This window comes from Tachyglossus aculeatus, chromosome 10 (assembly GCF_015852505.1).
Source record: "Tachyglossus aculeatus isolate mTacAcu1 chromosome 10, mTacAcu1.pri, whole genome shotgun sequence".
Lineage (NCBI taxonomy): Eukaryota > Metazoa > Chordata > Mammalia > Monotremata > Tachyglossidae > Tachyglossus > Tachyglossus aculeatus.
The window spans coordinates 6781399-6791256 of record NC_052075.1 but is presented as its reverse complement, the minus strand read 5'-3'; the positions used below and the strand labels follow the sequence as shown (position 1 = coordinate 6791256).

The window sequence follows — 9858 nt, the reverse complement described above, 5'->3', positions numbered from 1 at the left end:
CACATAACAGGCAAATGGCAGAACAGGGATTTAGAGCCCAGATCTTTTGACTCACAGGTCTGTTTGTTTTTTCCACAGCTTCTTTCTTTTTCTTCCCTTTTTTCCTCCTACTCTCTCAATTGCTACTCAATTCCCCATGTAATAACCTATCCCTTGAAAAAATGTGGGGCATTTTTGTAAGTATGGTATGCATCTAATCAAGTGTATACTCAATTACTCTGATTACTCTATTGGTGAATATTTTATGTCTATTTCCCTTAGTGGGTAATGGATGATTCTCTTTTTACTTTCCCGAGTACTTAATGTTAGTACATTACACAGTAGGTATTCAACAAATATCATTACTTCTACTAGTCTCCCCTAAGACGTGCATATATGACACAATTTCATCCCTAGAGTTGGAGACTGGAGGTATGCTTGATGCCACCACGAAGTCGCCGAATGGCTTAGTTCAAGTACTTTAATTACTCTGTTCCCCCATTTTCCTCTCTCTTTAAAATGAATGTATTAGTAGCTGCCCCTATCCTAGAACCTAAGAATGAATAATATGAGGTTTTTCCACATGGTGAGGTATGGGATTGAGAAGTTCTCTAGTGGACTGAGTTGTAAGCCTCTAGGTAATTCAGATCAAAATGAACCTTTCTTTTCAATAGCAAGGGGTGTGTGTGTATGGATTATTGAAATAATTGCCTCAACTTTCCACCTCGCTGTACTGACGCTCAAAATGTGTGTAAAAGACTCTGGAGAAATGTGCTAGGTTAAACTGAATTTGGTTACAAAATAGAGTACTTGCAACAAACAGCTATTTTACAACTCCACTAACTAATGTTTGAAATAACATTCTAGGGTATAGCATCCTCAAGGAAACTGTTTTCTATGATTTCAAAGTTCCCTATTAGGCTATATTTTATTAGGAACAATTAGTCCTGCAGGAGGAATTATAGAAAGATTTCCTGTATGCAGAAACCAAACAGGAATTGCTGGCTACCCGCTGATAACAATCAAGACATTCACTGGGGAAGAAATACAGGGATTTCTTTCCATTGTTGTTTGGACAGCTTATATTTTAACTACAAAATGGTGAAGGTCTGGGTACAGCCTCTGCCCTTTCCTTTACATAGCAGTTTAGGATATTCGTGATTCACATGCAGACACGATATTGTCTGACTGTTTTGTATTCACATGGATGGTACAAGGTCCCCAAGCTGCAACACCCAGGTAGATACGCATCAATTCCAGGAAATGTTATCTTCAAACATTGTCTGAACTATGACCCGTGCAAGCTGCTCAGAAGTGGAATAGTCTGGTTTTAGATCGTTCCGAACACCCAAAAGTAGCTTTGCAGTGCTTCTAATCACGGCCTGGTTTCCTTTCTTTGGGGTCATCGCAGATTTTAGGTATGCTGTGTAGGTTCTATGGCGTGACAGGGATTGTTACTGTAAGCAACAGTGAATTTGTTCCTCATTCTATTATGGCTTTTGCTGCTGAGTCACTTGGCCCGGCCGCTGTGCCAAACTTCCCGGTGACCTGGGATGTAAGAAAAAGGCTTTGGAAAAATTGGGAGTTCCAGGAGTCCTCCCCGCCCAGAGGAGCAGCCCTAAGGCTGGGACTCGGAAGCAATATGGTGCAGTGGATACAGCGAGCCTGGGAGTCAGAAGATCATGGGTTCTAATCCTGGCCCAGCCCCTTGTCTGCTGTGTGACCTTGGGCAAGTCGCTTGACTTCTCTGTGCCTCAGTTACCTAATCTGTAAAATGGGGATTGAGATGTAAGCCCCATGTGGGACAGGGACTGTGTCCAACCCGATTTGCTTGTATCCACCCCAGCGCTTAGTACAGTGCCTGGCAAGTAGTAAGTGCTTAACAAATACTACAATTATTATTATTATTATTGCTAAGAATAATAATAATAAAAGGTGCTGAGTGCTAGGGTACAGCACCTGGATTCTGGAAATGTTGACTAGGATGTTCGTTCATTCAATCATATTTGAGCTCTTACTGTAAACAGAACACTGTACTAAGCCCTCTACTAAGCCTTTGGGAGAGTACACTATAATAATAAGCAGACACATTCCCTGCCCACAACAAGCTTATAGTCTAGAGGGGGAGACGGACATTAGCATAAACAAATGAATTACAAATATGGACATTAGTGTCGTGGGGCTGGAAAGGGGGAACGAATAAAGGGAGCAAGTCAGGGAGAAGCAGAAGGGAGTGGGAGGAGAGGAAAAGGGGGCTTAATCAGGGAAGACCTCTTGGAAGAGATGTGTCTTCATTTCAGACTCTTTTATTTCTATTCCAGTTCCTTTCAAGGGTTGGGTCCTAGGCATGATATTAGCATGCAGTGTCATTAGGGCCCACTGCCTCTTTGAGGTTGAATTACCACAACACAATTTAATTGAGGCTGACCATGGTAACCATTTTCAGACTGCAGCTAATGAAGAATGTGGCTGGCTGGCTGCTCACAGGCCTCGGAAATGGCAGAAATAGCCACTTCCTGGGACCTGACCCCAGGGGGGTCCCTATTGGATCACATCTGCCGGAGCTGGGTGCAACGTACAATAGGGATGTCACAAAAGTGTAACCACTATATTGAAAATCAATGATGCCAAAGTTGTATTCCTAATAAAAATGCACAGCAGGTAACCAACACGATGTGATTTTCATTTTAATTGTTCCAGCGAACTCATATCTTTACTGAATCAGCCGGGAGCTCAACGGCGTTTGCTAGATTTGTCAGCCTGTGCTGATGAAGGATGAAGGTGGGAATCCAAAGCGAAGGATTGATTCTGGACAGAGTCGAGGGAAAGGCAATGTGATCAGACTGACAGCAATGATATTAGAGTGGTTTTTTTCCCTAATTAGTTTATTAAAATTAGAGTTAGATTAGAGTTAGACAATAACTCAGCATCCAGGGCAAATTCTAAAGCAAACAGGAGCAGCGTGCTAGTGGAAAGAACCTGGGAAGCAGTGTGGTCTGATAGCAAGAGCATGGGCCTCAAGTTAGGAGACCTGGGTTCTAAATCCCAGCTCCCCCATTTGCCTGATGGGTGACCTCAGTATCCTTGTCTGTAAAATGGTTTTTAAATACCTCTTCTCCCTCCCACTTAAATTTTGAGCCCCATGTGGGACAGAGAGTATGTCTGACCCGATTATTTAGTATCTATCTCAGTGGTTAGTTGAGTGCTTGGTACATCGTAAGCATAGAGCAAATACCACATTTATTATTATTACCATGGGACTGGGTACTGGCCTGATATTTTTCCCTCCTCCCTCCATTCCTCCTAGGTCATAAAGCCCTTTAGAACAGGGAATGTGTCTGATTTGATAATCTGACAGGCCCACCCCTCTGTTTGGCACCTAGTAAGTGCTGATGAGACAATTCTCCTCCTGAACAGATTGGCTGAGATCTCAGCTGAACACAAAATCAGGACTTTTCCAAAGGAATCCAAGACTTGACCTCTGCTAAAGCAATTCCATTGATGACAGAAGAGCTGGCTGGGCTTTAAGAAAAGAAAGAATGGAGGAGGGTGGGTTAAAGACTTCCATTCCCCAGAGATGAGTCAAACTCAAGATTAGTCAGCTCTCTCAGAAAGGTGAGCCAGGTCCCATAACCGATCAATCTCATCCAGATGGGAAAATCTGGTCTCGAGGAGCAAAAAGATGGAGTGGTTACTGTCAGCTACATTTATTTCTTTCAGTTACTTTTACTATTACCAATGGCAGAAGTTCAAAAGACAACTTGAAGCCAAGCCATCACAGAATAAAACAAACAAAATAAGAGGCCAGTAGTGGATTTAGCAGCATCCAGTGAGCAACATACAGAACTTGGTGTTCCCTTTTCCAAGTTCTCATTAACTATGGCAAAGGTTCTCACGGGAGGGCTAACCAGAACTTGCTGCTCAGCATGGGGCATTAGAGCAGCACAGCTGGAAAGAGAAAAGGTATGACACTTTACAACTCCAAGGGAATTTAGGCTCTTCAAAAAGGCAAAGCAGGAAGCAGGAACCTGAGGGAAGAAGAAAGGGCCATTGAGAGTACTCCAAGACAGCCAGATGACCAGACACATGTGATGTCACGTCTGTCCCGCTGGGCACACGACATAATGTTATGATGTGTGAGCCCTTTGGAGGAAGTATGCCAAGTTCACCTGAACCAGAACATTTCTCATGACCCCCTCACCACCTGATCCAGAGCTTTTGCGTTCCCCTCCCCGGTCCGTGTGAACATAGGAGCCGCTTCTGAGCCAGGGAACTTGGTAGCGGGAGCCACGGTGGAGAGAAGTGGGGAATAGAAACATGTCCGGTGCCAAGTGCACCCCAGACGTAGACTGACTGAAAACCAAACTGCCCAGTATAAAAACAGGCCAGTGGACGCAAAGTTGCAGGTGGATTCTTATCTCTTTCCCACTTGTTGGTTCTCATACATTTAAGGAGCTATCTAGAGAAACAAGAAGGTGGAGTAAGGTTAGTGGTTAATAAAAATAATACTATTAAGTGCTTACTATGTGCCAGGAACTGTAATAAGCTCTGGGGGTGGATACATGTAAATTAGGTTGGACACTGTCCCATTTAGGGCTAGCTATCTCGATTCCCACTTTACAGATGAAGTAAAATGGCATAGAGAAATGAAGTGACTTGCCCAAGGCCACACAGCAGACATGTGGCAGAGCCGAGATTAGAACTCATGACCTTCTGACTCTCAGGCCTGTGCTCCATACATTATGCCACACGGCTTCTCTAATGGCTTCATGCATTCGTTCATTCAATCGTATTATTGAGTGCTTACTGTGTGCAAAGCACTGTACTAAGCACTTGGGAGAGTACAATACTTGCGGAGTACTCCCACCAACCAGATTCCTTTCACGAAGGATTCTTAGGTTTCCCATCCAGCATAACAATTCCACGTCATCAGTTAGGTGTCTGATTTTTCTCAAAGGACTACTCAGTTCATATCTGTAGGGCCCACCCGCACAAATATACAAAAAATGAATCATTTTGAAAATCCACAAAAAAATGATACACCAGATTAAAGTTATTTCATAGCATTTGTTCATTATTAAGCATGTATCAGAGTGATGATTGGCAAAATTGTGGTTGGTTGGCATCATTACTTATGGATCTTAAAACAGACATGGAACAATTTCTTTTGTTTTGTATTTGGACGATGAAGGTAAATTTCAGGAATCTTTGCCATTTTAGGTAAAAATAAAGTGGTGAATTTATTTTAATCTAAAGGCATGCTTGATATCATTTCACTTTGATTTCAGTTGACAAAATGCATTAGGAGTGCTTATTGCCCATTTAATGAGATGAATGGGAGACAAATAATAGTGGTTAAATCAGGCCTGCTCTGGAGAGAGCATTTGCTCATGAATATAAATTTAAGAAAGGCAAAAAGGGAAAGTTTTCAGGGGTAGTGTATCAATTGCTGGACCAGATTAGATAAAAAGATTTCTTCTTCCAAGGCTACATCTACCCAGCCCAGGTGAATTGGCGGAGTGATTGAGTAGATAAATGAGTTAAAGAAGAAGAAAACAAAGAGTGATTTGGGGCTGGGAGTATCCTGATCAGCTTTCTACATTGATCGATGAAGTGGCTAACAGTTTGACTCTCCATTTTACCTTTCTGATTCAATTCCATCTTTGTTGGCTACTTATTCCTCTGATAGATTTGAATATATGGACAAGAGAGTCTACTGCCTTGTACAAGTCCAGAACATACTTCTGCCACTATGTCTCAATGTGAGATACCATGGAAGGGAACATGTGAAGAGGGCAGGGGCTATTCTACCATCAAAAATCTATATTCATTAGCATCCCAAAACCTTTATGGTAGCTTCTGCCATGGATTCAGGCCTGGTGATTTCCATTTGACCACACTGGGAAGCATTCACTCATTCACTCAGTCATATTCATTGAGCACTTACTGTGTGTAGATAACTGTACTAAATGTTTGGGAGAGTACAATGCAACAGTAAATGGGCACATTCCCTGCCCACAACGAATTTACAGCCTAGAGGGGAGGAGACAGACATTAATATAAATAAATAAATGACAGATATTTACGTAAGTACTGCGGAGCTGGGATGGGGGAAGAACAAAGGGAGCAAGTCAGGGAGATGCAGAAGGGAGTGGGGGAAGAAGGAAAGGGGTTTCTTAATCAGGGAAGGCCTCATGGAGAAGTTGTGTCTTCAATAAGGCTTTGAATGGAGGGAGAGTCATCGTCTGTCGGATTTGAGGAGGGCTGGCATTCCAGGACACAGGCAAGATGTGGGTGAAGGGACAACAGTGAGATAGGCAAGATGGAGGCACAGTGAGAAGTTTAGCATTAGAGGAGCAAAGTGCGTGGGCTAGGTTGTAGTAAGAGAGTGGTGATGTAGGAAGGGTGAAGTGATTGAGTGGTTTAAGGCCAATCGTGAGGAACGTTTGTTTGATGAGGAAGTGAAGGGAGTTTTCTGAGAAGTGGGGTGATATGTACTGAATATTTCTGTAGAAAAATGATCTGGGCAGCATACTGAAGTATGGACTGGAGTGGCTGTGAGGTCAGCAAGGAGGCTGATGCAGTAATCCAGGTGAGAAAGGATGAGTGATTATGTTAATATGGTAGCAGTTTGGAGAGAGAGAAAAGGGCAGATTTTAGCGATGTTCTGAAGGTGGGATGGATAAGATTTAATGATGGATTGAATATGTGGGTTGCATGAGAGAGCAGCTTGGTTCAGTGGAAAGAGCATAGGCCTGGGAATAAGAGGATCTGGGTTCTAATCCTGGCTCTGCCAATTACCTGCTGTGTGACTTTGGGCAAGTCACTTAATTTCTCTGTGCCTCACTTCCACATCTGCAAATTGGTATTCAAAACCTGTTCTCCCTCCTACTTGGACTGTGAGCCCCATGAGAGATCTGATTATCTTATATCTACCCCAGTGCTTAATGCAGTACTTGGCATGTAGTAAATGCTCAACTAATACCACAATTCTTATTATTTACAGAGCTATAATGCAGCAGATGATTATCCAATTATTGCTGGCTCTAAATAGATAGAGTAGGCTACCGAACATGGCAGGAGCAGAGGAGGGGCAGAAGTTGCCTTTCCAACTTTAATTGCCTTGGGAAAACTGGGCAGCTTGAAACCACAGGCAAGCTGGTTCACTTTACTAATGATAGCTTTGCGGGGTTGATTTTCACTGTGGTTTTTCGATAACAATAACTGTGGTGTTTGTAAAGGGCTTACTGTGTACCAAGCACTGTACAAAGTGATGGAGTAGAAACAATACAAGCAGATAGGACAGCAATCAATAGTATTTACTGGACACCTACTGTCTGCAAAGTACTGTACTAAACGTTAGGAGAGCATGATAGAATTCATAGTCACATTCCCTGCCTCCAAGGAGTTCACAATCTAGCGAGGGAGACAAACGTTAAAATAAATTACCAGTCTTGTCTTTTGCTGTTGAGTCATTTTCGGCCCATAGCGACACCATGGACTGTGAGCCCACTGTGGGTAGGGACTTACTCTATATGTTGCCAACTTGTACTTCCCAAGTGCTTAGTACAGTGCTCTGCACACAGTAAGTGCTCAATAAATACGATTGATTGATTGATTGATATGTCTCCCAGAGCACCCCAACTCCATTTCAATCGTTCTGGTAGTGGATCCATCGAGTTTTCTTGGTAAAAATATGGAAGTGGTTTACCATTGCCTCTTTCCATGCAGAAAACTTGAGTATCCACCCTTGACTCTCTCCGATGCTGCCACTGCCCAGCACAGGTAGGTTTTGACTTGTAGCAGATTTCCTTCTACTTGCTCGCCACTTCCCAAGCTAGTAATGGAATGGGTAGGCCTCTGCTCGACTCTCCCTCCCGTAGTCGAGACTGGTAGAGTACTGGAAACTCTCCAGGTACCATCCTGAGAAGACACTGACATGCTATCACTCTTTAAAATGTTATCAGAAGCTTTAGGCTCTACACTTTCAACCAAGTGTCTTTCTGGTTTTTTATGATATTTGTTAAATGCTTACTATGTGATGGGAACGATACTGAGCACTGGAGTAGATACAAGCTAATCAGGTTTAACACCGTCCGTGTCCCACAGTCTTAATCTTCATTTTACAAATAATGTAACTGAGAAACAGAGCTCAGTGAGTTGCCCAAGGACACACAGCAGGCAAGTGGCAGGGCCGGGTTTAGAACCCAGGTCCATTGGCTCCCAAACCCGTGCCCTTTTCACTAGGCCATGCTGCTTCTCTGCCATCTTGGCCTCCAATCAATAATACACACCTAACGCTTTTAATTAAGCTGATTTTCTCTGGGCACAAAATATTAAAAGCATTTCAGGTGGTTATTTTCAGTTTACTGCCTCCTTCTCTTAGCTTGTTAATTCCTTTGATCTTGTTTAGAACAGTACTGTAGCATGCCCCCAACTGTATTCTTAATGAGGTTACCCACCATGCACGCTCACTGCAATTGCACCTTATATAATAAATTCTCTACTTTGATACACGCCTGACAGGAAACTTCTTTGACTGCTGAAAAAATTAACCTTTCCACTTCTGAGAGCTCTGATTGCTGGACATGTTTATTTAGTGCTAATTTCTTATTGGGTAAGAATGTCACCATAAAATACGCAGCTTTTTACATGTGTACATACAACATTCCAGAAAATGCCACTCTTCTACCGGGAGAGATAAATGATGCTGGGTGGGCAGTAAACAAAGCGGATTTCATCTTTTTTTTTTCATACTTAGGTTAATGGGGTAGCTTAGTTAACCAATCCATAAATGATTTATTTTCTCCTTCCGTTAGATTGTTAAAGGAAAAAAGCTGAGGCTGGTAGAAGCATCAAGAAGGGCTTGAATAGATTCATGGATGATGGCTCCATGATCGGATATATAAGCGAAAAGTTAGCAATGTTGGATTCGTTCATTGATTCATCCATTCAGTTGTGCTTATCAAGTGCCTACTAGTAAAAGTAGTAGCATTTATTGAGGCCCTGTGGGAGAGAACAGCATAACAGATTGCTAGACAGCTTTCATGACCACAAAGAATTTATAGAATATGAATTATGGGGAGTGGGTGGGATAAATAATATTTATATTATACAATATAATATAATGGTACAATATAATATATAATATTAAAATAAAATAAAATAAAATAATATTTATATTATTTTATTGTCTGTCTTCCTGATAGCATTGTAAACTCCTTGAGGGAAGGGATTGTGCCTGCTAATTCTGCCGAATTGCACTCTCTCCTGTGCTTAATACCATCTTCTGCACAGAGTAGGTGGTTAATAAATGCTTGCAGTTGATTGATAATTATCACCCATTCATCATCTACAGCCACATATAACTCCCTATTTTACATGACCTGATGCCGCGTGTAACCTCTTACTGCTCCCAATACTCCAACCTTCCCCCACATCAACTCCTGGACTCCTAGGATACCACTAGCTGTTTCCTTCTCTGTTTCCCTGCTTCTCTGTTTCCTTCTCTGCTGTCGAGAGCAGCCAGTGGACGCAGCTTTGGGAAGGCAGAAGGAGGTGGTAGAGGTGAAGACGTTTTCTGGTATAACACATGCCACTTGGGGACTGTGGGGAAGGTGCAAGGAGAGATTGGAGACAGCTCTGCCCATCCCAGCTGAAAGGGACAGGGCCCTACGGACCCAAGTAGCACAAGTCCTCCCCGTACTGGGGTGAAGAGAGGGAGGAAGCAGAATTCACAGGGGTAGCAACAGCTGCTCTTGCCCAAGGAGTCACCACCACCATCCTGTGAGCCACTGGGGTTTTCTCAGTGTCCCAGGGGCCTGGCTCAACCAGGCCCTGGGGATTTTCAGAGAGAAAAATACCAGTCTTGAACCCTTC

General features: G+C 42.8%; 1 non-coding gene across 1 annotated transcript; it reads right to left on the bottom strand.

Annotated features, from left to right (window-relative positions):
* Positions 1 to 7774: 7774 nt before the first annotated feature.
* LOC119933881 lies at positions 7775 to 7912 on the bottom strand. Its single transcript, XR_005452749.1, has one exon. It is a non-coding gene; the product is annotated as a small nucleolar RNA SNORA7 (small nucleolar RNA).
* Between the last annotated feature and the right edge of the window lie 1946 nt (positions 7913 to 9858).